The sequence below is a fragment of the Bidens hawaiensis genome, unplaced genomic scaffold (genome assembly GCF_021521415.1).
Source record: "Bidens hawaiensis isolate Kalapana, Puna unplaced genomic scaffold, B.hawaiensis_p1.1 tig00032847_1, whole genome shotgun sequence".
NCBI lineage: Eukaryota > Viridiplantae > Streptophyta > Magnoliopsida > Asterales > Asteraceae > Bidens > Bidens hawaiensis.
In genome coordinates this window covers 120,020-138,735 of record NW_027495625.1, presented here as the reverse complement: position 1 = coordinate 138,735, position 18,716 = coordinate 120,020, and the positions used below count along the sequence as shown (strand labels likewise).

Sequence of the window (18,716 nt, the reverse complement as noted above, 5' to 3'; positions counted from 1 at the left end):
GAAATTCATGGTATTAAGTAACAACTTAAAAGATGTTAAGCTTAATAAAGAAAGCTTTGTTAAATTAATAGAAACCTGATACTTCAGACATGACTTCATCAATTACTGCTGGTAGTGTTGTTGTCAAAGTCCTATCAATGATTGGAGTTTGTGTAATTTGAATACCATTTGAAATAACGTCAGAGAATTGAGGTAATAGTGTACGTGGTTGAATTCGAATACCTAATAAATTTGTTGGATTAAGTAACTTATAAGATGTCAAGCGTAATAAAGAAAGCTTTGCTAAATAAATAGAAACCTCGTGATATTTCAGGCATGACTTCGTCAATTACAGAGGAAAGTGTGGTTGCCGGCGTACTATCATTGGTTAGAGTTTGTGTAATTGGAATGTGATTCTCTTTGCGTGCAGCATAATATCGTTTATGGTATTCCTTTCGTGTTTCAGTCAAACTGCATGACACATTCTCTTTTGGCAATTGTGTCATTTGACTACCACTGGGTTGTAAAATTCTTAACGGTGTCCTTTGTGTTGAATGTATTGATGAATCACATTGGGAGACATCGCCAATACCAACTTTCGATATTTTGTTATTTTCTTTGCAAGAAGCATAATATCGTCTATTATACTCTTTACGTTTTTCAGCTGACGTTTTTGGTTGTCCATTAGTCATTGTAAATTGATAAACGCCTTGTAAATTAAATAAAAATAATAATTATTATAGACAATTTATAGTCTAATAGCATCATTACATAATGAAAAAGAAAAAAAACAAACAAACTTCTTAAAGCATTAAAATATATAATTTAAATATCAAGGGAAACTCAAACTAAAGACTTAGTGAAACAACGGTCTCGAGAAACACTGCACTCTTATGACCATGGAACCAAGTAACCGGATAAAAACATTTGAAGGGCTTTATGTTCATTACGATTTCAAAAAGCTTCTCTCGATTAGTCATTACAAACCAACTTAACCCATTTGTCATATAATGTGTTATAGAGCACCATAATGACAGTGATATGGGGGGATTGGAGGACATGAGAAGATTTTAATCCAATGCTCCCCTTGTAGCATCCACAAGTCAGTTGACATCTCAGCTAGGCCAGTGGTAAACATGTGAAGCTGGTTTTTTTCACTCACTAAAGTTCCCCGAAAAATTCATGTTGAAGGACCTCTTGGAAAGCTTATCTCCTTAAACTGCTCTGACTTAACATCAAAACAAATTGCCACATTTTTACCTCCAACCCAGCAATCGCAAACAGTGAAATATAGAGTATCACCACATAAAGTACCAGACGACCAATAGAAATTCCGACTTATGTAAGCTTCACATGCAAGACCTTGTAATCATCGTAAGCGTCAATGAACAAACCAATAGCATCAGCAATATCTTCAAAGAAGCCATGGCCATCAGTTGTTGATAAATTCTTGTATGCATTTGTGATTGGATTCCAGAGAAGCAGCTCAGTTGTATGATTCAACCAAACACACAACAATCCATCCAAATTTAATTCTCTGATTAGATGAAACTAACAAGCGGGAACTATGTATCCTTACAAAGTCCTGTTTTGACAGTAGGGCATACCATTCCTTACAAACACATTTCGCATGGCTGACAACCTTAGCTGGCACCCTTGTTAATATCTCGAACACGATTATTTCAATAGAAAGGTCAACCATGGTGTTACCTTGGTTTAGCTAGTGTAGACACCTTATAACTATTAATTACGACATAACAGAGACGATTTTAGGCTAACGGAGAAGACAAACAACATGATATAAGACATGAAAATATTATGCAAAGTAAAATATAGTTCTCGTATACACACATAAAAAGATGGGAGAATTACATAATTCCCCTCATTAAGTTATTAAATTACATATATCCCCAATGTTAAAAGTATAATTACATATTTCCCCTTCTTATATCAAATTACTCATTTACCCTTTATTTTAATTTCCAACACCCATTCTAATTTGCAATGCCCACATACTAACAACTGAAAAGTCGATTCCGGCAAACTCTAATAAAACACAAACGATTCCGGCAGCCGTTTGATTCCGACACCGCTCACACAAACCCCAAACAGATCGTTCACAAACAATTCGGGCGATTACGACAACCGTTCGATTCCTGCATCCATTGACGAAAATGAGGTAGCATTGAACTCCTTGAGTACAGTATGTATTTTAATGTTGTTTTTAGTTAAGAACAAATAGCTAATTGGGTACCTGGTGTCCAGGTCAACGTTGAAACCTGAAAGTCTCTTTTTGTCTAATTTTTTAAATGCATACAATTTTTTTGTATCTTGGAAGCCATCTGCAGTTTAGTTATATTGTTCGATGTTGGTTCACATTTGCATTGCAAATTTTGTTTCATATTTGCAGCTTTTAAATACTTTTTTATATTTGCTAACAAGTAAAAAGCTCGATTTCAATTGGATTTTAGTGTTCGATATGTTCGTCTTAGTACCGACTATCGACCCGGTTTGAGTTAACATTTGGGAGATATGTAATTGATGTTTTAGGTAGGGTATATATGTAAATAGTTTAATTAGTTCATTAAAGGGTAAAACTGTCATTTAATTAGTTAATTTTAATGAAATGGATAAATATGTAATATATGTGGTTTAAGAAGGGGAAATATGTAATTGATTTTTAAGAGTTGGGTAAATATGTAATAAAGGAAATTAAGAAGGAGATATATGTAAATGCCCCTAAAAAGATAACGCGGCATACACACATGCAAACTACACTACTGAAAAGGCAATAAACGCATCACTTCATTAAAAGGGAACAAAGCACACAGACAACATAGTGTTTGTAATAAAGGAAATAAACGTAAACCAACGAATGATTCTAAAAAACAACCACATTTGGCTAAATATTAGGGGACGTTAGCATCTCCAAATCTGTGCATGTAGGGAACTGAGGTGTGTCTTCGATTATTTTCAGATAGTTCTCTTCGATAGTGATCAATCTATCGAGAGTCTGTTCGTAGTATTTGCCCTCGCCTTTTAGATAATTAGCGGATCTTGGTATTTTGACAGGGCCTAATCTGTTGAGGGTTTTGAGGTCCACCAACTCAAACTGTTTTAGACTGTCGTATTCATTTAGCTCGATCGGAGGCCTGCCATCTGTGAATTCTATGATCAGGTTTGTGCTATAGGCATTCATCTTCCAAGTCTTTAGGCAGGTCAGGCAGCCCGTTGGTCTACGCTAGTAAGTTGGAAGCTCGAATTCTCTATTGTTTTTATCTGATGTGTAGATCTTCCAAACTTTGCCTTTCTTCCATATGGTCCATTTCTGACCATGATCTCGCTTGAACGACGCATATCTATTCCATTGATTTTTGCGAAGATAAGATTCGAATGCTGTTGCAAATTTGTCGGCAGATGGATTGTATAGGTTGCGGCCGCATAATCTATCGAGCGCTTCATTGTTTAGCTTCATTAAGTGCTGGACGCTATAAAACTTGACTTGACGTCCAGATATTTTCTTGATCGTGTAGGTTCTTTGATGTGCATCAAATCCCCACCAATAAATAGGGTGCCTTGTGAAAAACTCGTTTTGCAAGGATGACTTAAACTTGACGATTTCCTGCAGATCCGGAATATTGTATGCTCTTACAAGCCTTGGTGGAGATGGAGACCTGAACCATGAATATTTTGTTGGAGTTTTGTGACTGCAAATTTCTTCCTCGGTCATGTTAATCTCTACATCTTCCATATTTTCTTCCACGTCATCCTCCTGGTTTTGATCGTTGTCATTAAAGATGTCAAGATTGGATGTGCTAACAACGCTTGCCTTACTCATGTTTGCAGAACCTACTCGTTTAGCATATGTCAACTTCTTCGGGTGTTGGGGTATCGTTTAGCATCTTTTATTTCGAGTGTGTGTGATCTAAAATATAATCGTTGCAAGAGCGTACTAAAAATGGCCCATCTTATGCTAGTAATTGGATGTAAAAACATTTTATATTTATTTATATGTAATTTGGTAATTTTCAGACATAGTCACCAGGGAATGTGATTTGCAACCTTACATAAATGACAATTTCACTTATATGGAGTTCAAACACTAACTGTGTAATGGAATGTTTCTAGCTTGTTCTTAACAACCTATAAACTAACACATCCAGAGTTGCAAGAAGACTCATATGTTAAAGTTAGGAAACATCATATTGATAAATACTTTAATAACATCAAAATTTTCATCTATAATAATATTCATTTAAGGAAAGAGATCGGATTACTAACACATTCCATCAAGATTTCTAAGAGGTGGGGTTGCTTATATTAACATGACTTATATCTTACCAAGTGGACTTGGAAATCAAGATGGTGAGTATATTGTGATACATTTTTCCATTTGAGGTGTTGGAGAGTGTTTCAAAGGTTAAAAATGCACACTTTTGGATTGAAGCAGTCTCAAAAATTTGGAAATATTGTTTCAAAGCAGTCTCATAAACTAACTTAGCATGTTGATTATGTAATATAGCTTGGTTAGAATCTCATTTCATAAATAATCAAAATTAAACCATGATTAAAATATAAACAGATGTAACCCTAACATTTAAATATGATAAATGCATTACTAAGACATTCCATCCAGATTTCTAAGTTTAATTACCATTCCAATGAAAAGCTCATTTATATCATGAAATAAAAAAATATAAATGTAATATATGCAGCTTAATAGAAAGAATTTAATAGCATCGTACATGAATTCAAAAAGAAATTGAAAGAATACCTCACGTGCAACTGGAAATCCAACTCGTTTCGTGCTCTTGATCTTGAAATCTCCCTAAAACAACACAAAACTAATTAGGGTTCTAAGATTCTATTAAACTACAAGAATAAAACAACCACCAAAATTTTTAACCTAACCTTTGAGATATGACTTGATGATGGTAACTGGTAAGTGAGAGGGAGAACTAGGTCTAACTTTATACCAAAAAACTGAGATTTGAATTTTGAAATGTTGAATTGTGGTGCCATGCTCTTGTTTGCCGATTGCTCAGTGATTGCAGTTGGCAGAATTACTTCTTTCTTGTTTTGGATTGAAGTTGCAGAGGGAGATTGTAGACTGCAGATGTTGTTTGAGGATTACCTGAGATGTTGTGTACAGGCTTGTAAGATGTTGAATTGCTGCTTTTGTGAATCACCAGTTCAGAATGGAGAAGTCGAGAACAGGAAACCTGCTTGTTTAGTATCTTTTTTACTTTTGAATGGAAACTAAAGAGGTTTAATGTTTTTATGATAAATTCTATGTGCTGGTCAATCTCAAGGTTATACCATAATGGGTTGTAACTTGTAAGTTATGTGGTTATGGGTTTGTACCCTAAAGAAAACCTATAAACAAACAAAGTTACGAGTTTTATTAAGCAACCGATAATATTTAAAACTGCATTTTTCTTTAGAATTAAAAAATCTCTTTATCTCACGGTTTTTACAAAAATAACCGATTTCAACATTGTTTTAAGTACAATAAACGAATATCACGACACTAAATGTGTGTTTTTTAATACAGATCATTTAACATCTTGAAATGATTGGTGTGTATATTTTATTAAAGTATTTATGTTAAATGATTTATGGTGTATATAAAATGTCTCAACAAAGTAATAATATTGAGAAATCACGAAAAGAAGTAGATAATCGAAAAGAAAAGGGGAAAGACCCCGAGAAAAAACAAGAAGAAAACATTTCCGATAAATATATGAATCAAATTCAAAGAATGATAAAATAAGCCGTTAGGGCTAAATCAGAAGCTAGATGACAATCTAAACACTCTAAACATTAACAATTCGTTGAACTCTCGTTCAAATACTTCCAAGTATTTTGGGCCAAAGGAATTTCATGGAGACAAGGGAGCTATCACGACTGTTAGATGGCTCGGGGAGATGGAATCGATTGTTATCATAAGCAAGTGTTCGAGTCAAGAGATGTTACAATACTCCGCCCAGATGTTCAAAGGTGAGGCATTGGAATGGTGGAACACTCTGATATTAAGCAAAGGACGTCAAGTACTGTACAATCTTACATGGGAAGAATTCAAGGCAATGTTGATGGCGAAATTTTGTCCAATGAACGAAACCGACCAAATTCAAACCAAATTTCTAAACCATAAGGTCATAAGGACAAACCTCCGAGAGTACAACACGAAGTTCCATGAGTACTGTCGCCTGGTTCCCCAGCTGGTAAACCCTGAGTCCAGCAAAGTCACGAGATATATATGGGGATTGCCACTGGAAATCCGCGATATGGTGAGGTCTCATCTTCCTTAAACTGTTGATTCTGCGATGGAGTTAGTTGGTTATCTAATAGGCGGCCTTGTCCACAACAAACAGGAAGACAAGAAGGTGTCAACGACCAACAATCAAGGGAGAACAGGTGGAAGCGCCCACTTCAAAGGAAATGGTGCAAATCAAAGCCGAACTGGATTTAACTCAAACGCTCCATTCAAGATCTGTAGAAAGCGCCACCGAGGGCAATGCCGACACGTTTCATCTTCTTCAACAATTGTCTGTGATTCATGTCAAAGGCCTGGCCACGCAACGGCCGATTGCTGGAAGAAGAAGATGACTTGTTACAACTGCAAGGAGATGGGGCATCTAAGTTTCGAGTGTCCCAAGAACAAACCCGCGACTGGTGGTGCGGGTGGAAGTGGTCAAAACAAAAAGGGAAACGCAATAGTCTTCGTACGCGACACGAAAAAGGCTGTTGACATGCTGGAAACCATCACCAGTACGTTTCTAGTCAACGATACCTATGCTAGAGTTTTGTTTGATTCGGGTGCCAATTTAAGTTTTATAGATTATAGCTTTTGTAGCCTATTAAACAAACCTTTAACAAAACTAAATAAAAAATAAAACTCTAAGCGTCGAGACTTCTAGCGGCAAAATAGTAAAAATCTCCGAAGCCCTTGAAAACAGAAAAATTCTTTTAGCTGGTTATATTCTGCCTATTCAACTTTTACCAATGACTCTTGCTGGTTTTGATATTGTACTTGGTATGGATTGGTTATCCAACAACCATGCTCGTATCATCTGCAATAGCAAAGCTGTCGAACTTCAAGCCCTGATAAACGAACCATTCGAATTGAAGGGGACAAAGACGCTGGCCAAGTTAGCACAATTTCCATGATTAGGGCTAACAAATGTTTGAATCAAGAACTCTTAGCATTCATGGCCTACGTCACTGAAGAATCAAAACCAAAGGAGATAAAGTACGTACCTATAGTCTCCGACTTTTCTGATGTCTTTCCCGATGAACTTCCTGGAATTCCTCCCGATCGTGAAGTAGAGTTTAGGATCGATCTTATCCCCGGTACCGCTCCGATCGCAAAGGCACCATATCGTCTTGCTTCAACTGAAATGAAGGAATTAAAGAAAAACTCGACGAGCTTATCGAGAAAGCTTCATTCGACCGAGTTCATCACCATGGGGAGCACCAATACTTTTCGTCAAGAAGAAAGATGGATCCATGAGGATGTGCATCGACTACCGAGTATTGAACAAAGTCACAATAAAAACCCGTTATCCACTTCCTCGAATCGATGATCTATTTGACCAACTCCAAGGTGCAAGTTTCTTTTCAAAAATCGATCTTCGTTTGGGTTACCATCAACTCAAGGTCCAATCCGAGGATATTCCGAATTCCGAACAAGGTATGGCCATTATGTGTTCACCGTTATGCCATTTGGACTTACTAATACGCTGGCCGCGTTTATGGATATGATGAATCGAATCTGCAAACCTTACTTAGATAAATTTGTTATCGTTTTCATCGACTACATACTTATTTATTCTAAGTCTAAGGTTGATCATGAAATTCACCTCCGAACCTTACTTGAAATACTTAGAGCCGAAAAGTTGTACGCCAAGTTCTCAAAATGCGATTTCTGGTTGCACGAAGTACAATTTCTTGGGCACGTCATTAACGTCAATGGTATTCAAGTCAATCCTGCTAAAATCAAAGCCATATCGAAGTGGGAGATTCCAAAGTCGCCAACTGAGATCCGGAGTTTCTTGGGTTTGGCCGGCTATTATCGAAGGTTCATTGAAAATTTCTCTCGTATAGCCGTTCCCCTAACTTATTTAACTTGCAAAAATATCAAGTATGAATGGGGAACAAAACAACAAGAGGCGTTCGATATACTCAAACAAAAACTCACCCAAGCACCTATACTGACTTTGACAAAAGGTACTGAGGATTTTGTTGTTTTTAGTGACGCGTCTCATTCCGGCTTAGGATGCGTACTAATGCAAAGTAAAAAAGTAATCGCTTACGCCTCTCGTCAACTCAAAGTACATGAAAAGAACTATACAACTCACGATCTAGAGTTAGGCACCATAATCTTTGCATTGAAGATATGGAGGCACTATCTCTATGGAGTAAGATTTATCGTGTATACCGATCATAAAAGCTTAAAACACATCTTCGATCAAAAAGAGCTTAACATGCGACAACGACGATGGATGGAAACTCTAAACGATTACGACTACTAAATAATTTATCATGAAGGCAAAGCCAACGTTGTGGCCGATGCCTTGAGTCGTAAGGAGCATGAAAAGCCAAAAAGAGTCTGAGCGTTAAGGCTAGAACTTCAAGTAGATCTTCTCGAACAAATCAAAACCGCTCAACTTCAAGCGATAAATGAAAATAATATCTCCGATGAAAAACGTAACGGCACCATTGACTCGCTAGTTAAGGGTGACGATGGTATCCACTCGGTAAAAGGATTTGGGTACTAACCATTGGAGACTTGCGTGAGAAAATAATGAACGAAGCTCACAAGTCCAAGTACATGATGCACCATGGTAGTGACAAAATGTATCAAAATCTCAAACCAAACTACTGTTGGAATGGAATGAAAAAGGACATCACTTCGCATGTGGCGAAATGTTTAACTTGTTTGAAGGTCAAGGCTGAACACAAAAGGCCTTCGGGATTGCTTCAGCAACCCGAACTTCCCGTATGGAAGTGGGAGTTAATAACCATGGATTTCATCACTAAACTCCCGAAAACAACTCGACAACGTAATGCTATCTGGGTTATCGTGGATCGATTAACAAAATCCGTACACTTCATACCCATCAATGAATCGTACTCAATGGATAGGCTAGCACGTATCTATGTAAACAACATCATTGCTTTGCATGGAGTACCGCTGTCTATAATTTCTGATCGAGACAGTCATTTCACGTCTCATTTCTGGAAAAGCTTCCAACAAGCCTTAGGCACCAAACTAAACATTAGCACCGCCTATCATCCACAAACTGATGGGCAAAGCGAAAGGACAATTCAAACGTTGGAAGACATGCTTCGCGCTTGTGTGATTGACTTAGGTGGAAGTTGGGATGACCATTTACCCCTAATGGAATTCTCGTATAATAATAGCTATCACACGAGTATTCAAGCCACACCATTCGAGGCGTTATATGGTCGTAGATGTAGAACGCCCGTGTGCTGGTCCAAAACCGGAGATAATCAATTATCTGGACCCGAGATAGTCCAAGAAACCACCGACAAAATCCTCGAAATCCGAGAACGACTTAAGACGGCACGTGATCGCCAAAAGAGTTACGCCGATGTCCGTCGTAAGCCATTGGAATTCAATGTTGGTGACAAAGTGTTATTAAATGTCTCGCCATGGAGAGGCGTCGTTCGCTTCGGAAAGAAAGGAAAGCTAAGTCCTCGATTCGTTGGACCCTTCGAGGTACTCGAACGAATTGGTACTGTTTCATACCGCTTGCGACTACCCGAGGAAATGCAAGGGATACACGACGTATTACATGTCTCAAATATGCGAAAGTGTTTAGCTGACGAATTTCTATCTATGCCATTAAAAGATGTTGAAATTAATGAAAACTTAAAATTTGTTGAAAAACAAATTCAAATAGAAGATTCGAAAACAATGAAATTAAAAAGACGAACGTTGAAAATCGTAAAGGTCAAATGGGAAGAGGCCCTGAGTATACGTGGGAACTCGAATCCGAAATGAGAAAGAAATACCACCATCTATTCTGAAGAAGCAATCTCTAGGAAGAAATTTATTTCAAGGTGGGAGGATGTAACATCGTGAAAGTTTCGGGTTCAAAACGTCAAGTTTCCTAAGTTAAGGGACCAAAACTGTCAAATTTCAAACCTTAGGATTTAAATTAAAAATTCTGATTTCCTGACCGATCGCGATACGCGATGGATCAGAAGAAGAGACCCATCGCGTATCGCAATGGGTTGTTTGACACTGAGGGAACGTGGCGTGCCACGTGGCACAACCTCCGCCACGTGTTACCACGTGGCAGCACGTCCACCACATGGCGCAACGCCTGCCACGTGAGGTCTACGTAGTGACTGGCCATGGCTACGTCGCGATACGCGACGGGCTTAACCAAAGGGCCATCGCGTATCGCGATGGGCCTCTGAATTTTCCTATAACTAGCAAGGTCCGGGTTTGATTCATTCCACACACCAAAACCTGATCTCTCTCTCACTAGAACATTTCTCTAAACTTTATATATCATACCTCGAAGTTCGTGCCAACTCTCGATCTTTACCTCGATTTTCGTGCCCGTTTCCTCGTAATTTGTGCACATTCCATCGACGTACCAACCAAGAAGGAGATTACAGTTCTCCAACATCATGGCGATTAGTCTCGTAAAGCGTGCCGACGAGTGGTGAAGTATTAGTTTTCATCTATTTACGTGCCAAGGAAAGAGTGACAAGAAGAGTTGATCAAAAAGATAAATAAGGTGAAACGGTGTTGAGGTGCTGCTCGAGTATTTGGGGTTTGTATAAGCCAAGCGAAGGTAGGCATAATGCCCGAATAAAATAATAATAATAAAATATTATAAAGGCTTAATACCCTAAGTCGAGGTTATACTCGATACCTCGATAAATAAAAGAAAAATATAACAAAGTAAAGAAAAGATAGAATTATGAATATATAAATATATATATTTATGTGATTATATTATATGTGATTCTTTGTTATGAAAGTATTATTTAAGTAATAATAACTATTCTTAAATAATAAAGAAAAGAAAAGAATACGTTTATTAGAGAAGAATAAACGTAGGGTTTTTATAAAATAAACTAAAGGTTTATAATATTATTTTCTAACTAAAGGTTTTAAAGTAAAAGAGATTTTGAACTAAAGGTTCATCGAGGTAAAGATTATAAAAGACTAAAGGTCTTAAGCCGGATTATATATCCGACTAACAAATGATTATACTCGTACTATAGGTGCGAGATAGCAATGGGAAAGACCCTCGGACAGTGTTGAAGCCGATCCAAATTGAAAAAGGTGAATACGCCCCATCTTTACAAACTTGTTTTCAAACGAGTCAACGTGTTAAATGAAAAAGGTTTACATGAGACTAAGTGTCTCTAAAACATTTATAAATAAGGGTATAAACACTGGCCTCAGGCTATCGTGTACGTTTGTCTGGATCCTTAAATATGTGATGGGCACATCACACCTTGTCACAATTACGCTGCCTGCGGGGAGTATGACCTTGTGTATACGTATAGGCACTCAACTAGTCAAACGCTGCGGTGTTTGTTGGGGGATCCGAGTGTAGAGACTTGAGTTTATGAATTGTGTTGTTTTAACTTGATTATTCCTAAGCTATGATGGGCCGAGACCTACATGGTCTTGAGGGGTGATTAAGTAAAAGAAAATATTTTTAGCGTCAGCATATTCACCAGCATTCGTTGCTGACGTATTTTCTTACATTTTGCAGGTGATCAAAGTTAGAGCTCGGGATGGCGAAGTGCTCAAGATATCCGATGTCTCGGATTTTTTTGTTAAACTTAGTTTAATGTTAATGGTGGTTTTGTAAAACTTAAACAAGTAATATTTCAAACATTAAACGGGAACTTTAATCCCGTCGTTTGTGAATGTAAATATTATTTAAATCCACATGTTTTCAAGACTTCCTATATTAAACCGTAACTCTGATTTAATTACAAATGTGGTACCAACATATAAGTCACACGCCTAGGCCACGGTCTGGGGTGTGACAATAGATTTTGTAGTTTTATTATTATTGTGTATTAAAAGAACATTTAATTTGTTAATTAGTTTTTATTCTTATTAATATAATAGAAGTTATACTAGTTTATAAATTATATTAACGAAAATTTTATGATCATATGTAAAAGCGAAGTTTTTAAAAATTTATTTTTTATTAATAATGTATAGGTTTTTAATATTTTATACATAAATTTTTGTATTATGAAGTTTTGTAGATTTATTTCTTTTTTATATTTTAAAATGGATAATAATTGGAAGCCGTCATTTGAAAGTGACGCTATAACGATAATAATTCGTCTTGAGAAACTCTTTTCTCGCCTGCTTTATCAAATCATTCGTTTCATTTAACAATTAGAAACCCTAAGTTAATATTCCTCTTAATTAGGATGAATTTTGTTATTAAGCGGAAGTTTTGTAGGTTGTTGAAGGGATTTGTGTTTGTTTTTAGTTTATTTAATCAAACATTTTGTCAATAACAACTTACAACCACTTTTAAAATAATATATTGGTTTTAAATAATCTCAACTAACACCTTTTGGCCACTCCCGATCATAACTAACGAAATGACAAATGACAATCCCACATTTTATCATTATTTTCTACCAATGAACTCTGACTAACGAAATCCTAACGTTGTTAGTTTTCATAATGTGACATTCGTACTTGGCATATATGTGACATGCTTATGTGACATATTGCACTGCCACCATCACCACCACCAGTTTTCTAAAAATATTAAAATATTTTATATATGTTTTATGGGTGAATTTTGACTTCTGAAGTCAAGCCAACAAGTTTAAAAAAAAGATAAACTATTAATATGAATCTTGTTACTTAACTTCTATAATTCATATGGTACTTCAATGAAGCAAATGATAATACAAGCTTTAACCTGGATGGCTTGTCCTGCCAAATATGAAGTTGATATTATGACTCATTTATAAATAATAAATAGTCCATTACAAAGCATGATCACAAAGAAATTGTGTATGCCTGTTGTATCTTCTTTATCAGAAGAATTATATTTTGAGGATACAATTGAGCTAAAATAGCATTCATCTTTTATCAAGGTATTCATAAAATTCTGTCAAGGTTAGATTGGACTGCGCGAACCCGTTAGCATGATTACAAAAACACAATGCAATAAATTTCAGACGACTTTTAACCCGTGTGACCCATATGACCTTTTTAAGATTATGTTTTATTCTTTCTTATAGTATTGTTAATTAGAGCTTGTAAATTTATATAAATATATCTATAGTTATTACTCTAAAAATATACACTATTTATTATAACTTCTAGATGTATTTCCAATCAGCTTACATGCTAATTTAAGCCTATAAAAGAACCGAACATTAACGAACTGTTAGGCTGGAAGTTCATATTCGTTTATTTTTAAAACGAACAAACATGAACATGCATTTTATTTGTTCATTCATGCCATGTTTTATAAACATCTAAATAGTTATATATATATATAGAGAGAGAGAGAGAGAGAAAGTGGTTCAAATAAAAACAATTGTTTTGTGAGAAGTGTGAGAAGGCTTTAAAATAAAAGTACATCACATAAATAGGACACTATACCATGTAAATAGGAAACTATACAACTTTTAGAAACTAACAATCTCAACCACTAAATCTTAAATCCAAGGGTCTACATCTATTCTTATGTTTCTCACAATAATATTGTTTTTACGTTAACACTACCCTATATATATATATAAGATTGATTTCTTTTGAGAACCACTTTGAGTTTTAAGAACTCGAAAGAACTCAACGTAACAATTTTTTTTCGAATTTTTTTACACATGTGTAATACGTAAGTGTAAGTGATGTACAAAAAATTACGGTATTTTTTTTACACACCGAATCGACTTTTTACACATGTGTAACTAACGTTTAAACTTGTGTAATTATCAAAAATACTTATTCTCTCTCCTGCTTCATTTTTTTATTAAATTTAATCTCAGCCAAATATTTCAAATCATTTAATTAAATATGTGATTCAAAATTGAGTTCTTAAAGTTCTTAAAACTCACCATGGTTCTCAAAATAACCCTCCCATATATATATATATATATATATATATATATATATATATATGAAAATAAAAAGGGCTCGTTAAAATGAATTAGGTAAATTTAAGCCACTAGTTTAGATGTGTCTTCTGGATAAATTGTGATGTATTAGATTGTTCATTTCGATTGCAAACTGTTCATTTAGATTTTAAATGAACGAACATGAATGCACACGGACATGCCCTTATTTTTTATGAATGAATATGAACAAAGTAATGATAAGATACCTTGTAATACCAAGGATTCCATTATGCCAACGGCCTAGTGTTTCCCATTTTCTGAAAGACGAAGCTAAATATTTTGGTCTAAATGTAACAAAATATGTAACCCCCATTATGAACGAATCTTAATCAAATACGCTTCATGTTAACACTGGACCGTTTATGTTTTATGACCCGGATCAATTGAGAAAGAAACCAACACCTTAAACTTTAACTTTCTGAACTTATATTAATGCATGAAGATATTTATTTTAGAATTGACCTTGTTTTCAACATGCTTGATATCTGATGATAAAGTAATAGTAAGTTGCTACTAGCTACCCAAAACAACATCAACAATGTTCTTGAAATATGATTTTTTAATCATGTCAACTGTTTCAACATTTTGGATTCTTTTGCAATAGAAAGTTGGTATCACCTACAAGTGATTATTTTATTTTTAGTTTTTTAATAAACATATTATGCTAGTGATCATACTATTGTTGTAACAAAAATAATTATCAAAGGTAAAACAAAGTTGCATACCTTTTCTTTTTACCTAATTATAGATACTTCATTCCCGTCTCATAAAACATGTCTTGCCTCACAAAATTGTATTCTTTGCTCATTTTTGACGAATTTCGCCAAAGATAAAACACACATTTGACACTACAATTATTAAAAGATTAATGTAAAAAAAAGGTTTTACACTACATATTATCAACATACAAAGGCACACACACACACACCCAAGAGCACATCATAAAAACATATTACATATAGAGTAGAAACAACTGACCTTGAGTGTAGTACCAAGACACTCTTATAAGATTACCACTTCAAAGAAATAGCACGCAACTTAAGTTGCAATAACAATTCTCCGTTTATTTATTTATGTACAATACTGCAGATAACACATTCGTTCAATTTAGATACTTAAACTTACAAATAAGTAAAACATGTAGTAATATGGAGTTGAAAGTGAAGTTTCAAATACCAACAATATCATCATCTAAAAAATATATTATTAAAAAAACCATATAAATCCAAAAGTCAAACAAACAGATGTGAAAAAAAAAATAAAAACGTTGCAAATTAAATAAACATCTAAGTTAAAGTGAGTTCCGATATGCAAATATATCAGGAGATAAAACAATTTACAAATCCTTAAAATAAGTTATATCCAATCTTCATAAAAAAATTATTTGACCATGAAACCCAAAGTTTATAGGATTATACCACTGAAGTATTTAAGTAAACTAAAACCAATCAGTATGAAATTAAATTTTGAAAATAACACTTTGATCATTAAAGTCAAACTCCATCAGAATACCCTACTGGGGTGTTTAGTCCAAAACATTAAAGCTATCATATCCAATAATCTAATACTTTAACTTTGAAAGTAAACAAAACCTAATTCACTTCAGCGTGAAGCCTTAGATTAAATTAAACATAAATTTGCAGATCATAATTTTGGAGTTTATCAGTAAAGCATCTAACATAAAATCAAGACGAGTCTGGATATGGTCAAACCTATTGAAACAAAGATTAATAGTTGTAAAACATAGTACTTTTAGCAATAAGATCTTTTAACATCGATATATAACAGTGATAACTTTCTTCTAGATCAATTAGAGTTCCATTGTAACAAACCGCTCCAATCATATAATAATAATAATAATAATAATAATAATAATAATAATAATAATAATAATAATAATAATTGTACATGATTTAGAAGGGTGTTGTGACAACTGCTAAAAATTAGACTAATCTGGTAATTATCTTAACCGTAATCGCATATTAACTAATAAAATAAGTACATAGGAATAATATTGTTAACCAAAGTTTTTGATTTTAGTTAAGTCTTATAATATGAAACCCGAAAAATTTCAATTTTGGTGTGTAGCAAACACTGCACAGTTTGACCTCGGGTAAAGACTTAGAAACAAATAAATTCATAAACGTGCCTAAATGACTTCGAAAAATTAAAATTTATATTAGGATATTAGAGATGGTATATAAAATTAATTTTAGAAGGTTCGAATCGCGAAGATTAGAAAATAAGTAACCGAAAACCAGTAGAGGACACCGTAAGAACCCGACATCAAGTTTTTCAGAAAATTAAGTTTTTAGGCAGACATTGACTATAATCTAGTTTTGCTCAAAGTCTGACGAAAATTATCGAATACGGACTTCGTTTGTCTAGGTAAATTACGCGTACGTTAAACCTTAACACCTAAACAATACAATATATATAATTATTTACCAACCCCTTCCACTCCCTCCCTCCTATTTCGGCCAACACCCACACACACACCCAACCCCACCTCCCAAACCCTCCACTCACATTATTATCCTACACACACTAATGATTGCATTATTACTTGGAAACATTTGAGATACTACAACACACCACCCTATATGCACAACTCATCAACCTATCCCTCTCTTCCTCTCCTCTATAACCGACCACCCACACCACCATTTCACCATCTCACCATTTCAAAAATAATACACACACAACACTTGGATTGGGAGATTTGATGGAAGGTTAAACAAGTAACAAGGATTAAGAAGCCAAGGAAAAGATTACAAGTTAGCATAAGCACAACTTTCATTCCCTTAGTTACCAAAATCGAAAATCTAAGGTAACCTACCTTAATATTGGACATATTAGTTATATTGTAGTGTTTAAAGCTTGATTTTAGTATATTTGGTGATGTGCATGCAAGTTTGATATGGTTATGTGCATGCATGTGTGTGCCGTGAGTTTGTATGTGAATGTAGGAAATGGGTTTAGTTGATTATAAGATTGGATATGGTCACATAATAGCTTGCATTAAATTGTCCATATTAAATTTACTTGAGTTTGTTGAATAAATGAGTTTGAGTATTGATTTAAAGGTGAAAGTAAGTGTGCTTAAGGTTGAAAGATTGAAAATGGATTATGGGTAAACATACCCACATGAGCCGTGGGTTATGGTTTGGGTTTATGGTTTGCATTTGTTAACTAGTTACTTGTTCAATGGTTAAGAGATGATTGTTAAATTTGAAATCCACTTAGTTGATTTATTAAAAGTTACTTGAAAAGTTGTTAAGTAATGTTTAATGATAAGTTTGAAAAGTGAAAGTAAACTGATAATGGAATCTTGTAAAAATGGTGTAGAGATTTTGCCATTTAACTATTTTAAAAAGTTAACTTACACATGCACATGATCCAAATACTTGATTTAAAGTGAATACTTGTCTTGTATTGATTTTGTGTTAATTGAATATGACATATAGAATGGAATAAAATAAACTAGTAACACTAGGATGTCATGAAATTTGGTATAATAAATAAGCTAGAATTTGGTGTTAAGACTTACTAATAAAACAAACTTTTTGAAATTTTATAAGATGTTTAATAATTTGGTTTAATTAGTAAACATAAGATTGTGTAAATAAATAAAGACTTGGGGCGAAGCTATGTGGGGACCGGGGGTGGCCCCGGCCACTGCCGTTTTCTCCGCTAATAGGGTAAATTTCGCAATTTTTATCGAAAATTTTTATAGGTATTAAGCGCGGTCACCCCAATGTATTTTTCCAAAATGCCACCAGTCACTACTGATTTTTTTTAAATATAATACCCCATCGTTTGTTTTTTTTCTAAAACTTCGTAATATTTATAAACAAAAGTTACAAAATAGTAGTTGAATATTAAAAGATTTGTTTTTATAAATATTTTAGGTCTTTGCAATTCTTCTTCTAGGTATTCACCCTTAGGGATGAGATCGGTACCGTACCGGTGCCGGTACTGATACCAAAATATTTGGTTCGATACTGGTATTGAAGGTAAAATTTGAGATATACCGGTACCAAAACTCAAAACTTTGGTATCTATTCGGTACCGACGGTACCAAATCTGTACCGATTTCGGTACCGGTATCAATACCGAATTTGCTTATCCCTACTCACCTTTCCTCTCGCATCATCATGAATATTTTAGGTCTTTGTTGGTTAAAAAATTATTTTGTTCATTTTATTGTAAGAACAATTGTTTGAATAATTGAAGAAAAATTAGGTATATAGATGTCATATTGTTTGATCTGACCCGACCCGACCCGAATCACTGACCCGACCCGAATGGAATGGTTGACCCGAAAATTTTTGAGTTCGTGACTTCGGTCACTCCCGTGACTAAGCCCTAGCTACGCCACCGAGTAAACTCTATTATGAAAATTGTTGAGTTGCTATTTGAATTGTTAAATCTCTACTTGAATTAATAGTAACTTTGTTAGTCGACAAAGGGAAAATCTAAGACTATGTGTATAATAATTTGATAGAGTTCTCTATCAAACTAGTTGAATGAGATAAATATAAGTTATACTGGAAAGCTTGAATTGAACAAAA

General features: G+C 34.6%; 1 pseudogene; it reads right to left on the bottom strand.

Annotated features, from left to right (window-relative positions):
- Nucleotides 1–827: 827 nt before the first annotated feature.
- LOC143584211 (F-box/kelch-repeat protein At3g23880-like) lies at nucleotides 828–1,681 on the bottom strand (annotated as a pseudogene).
- Between the last annotated feature and the right edge of the window lie 17,035 nt (nucleotides 1,682–18,716).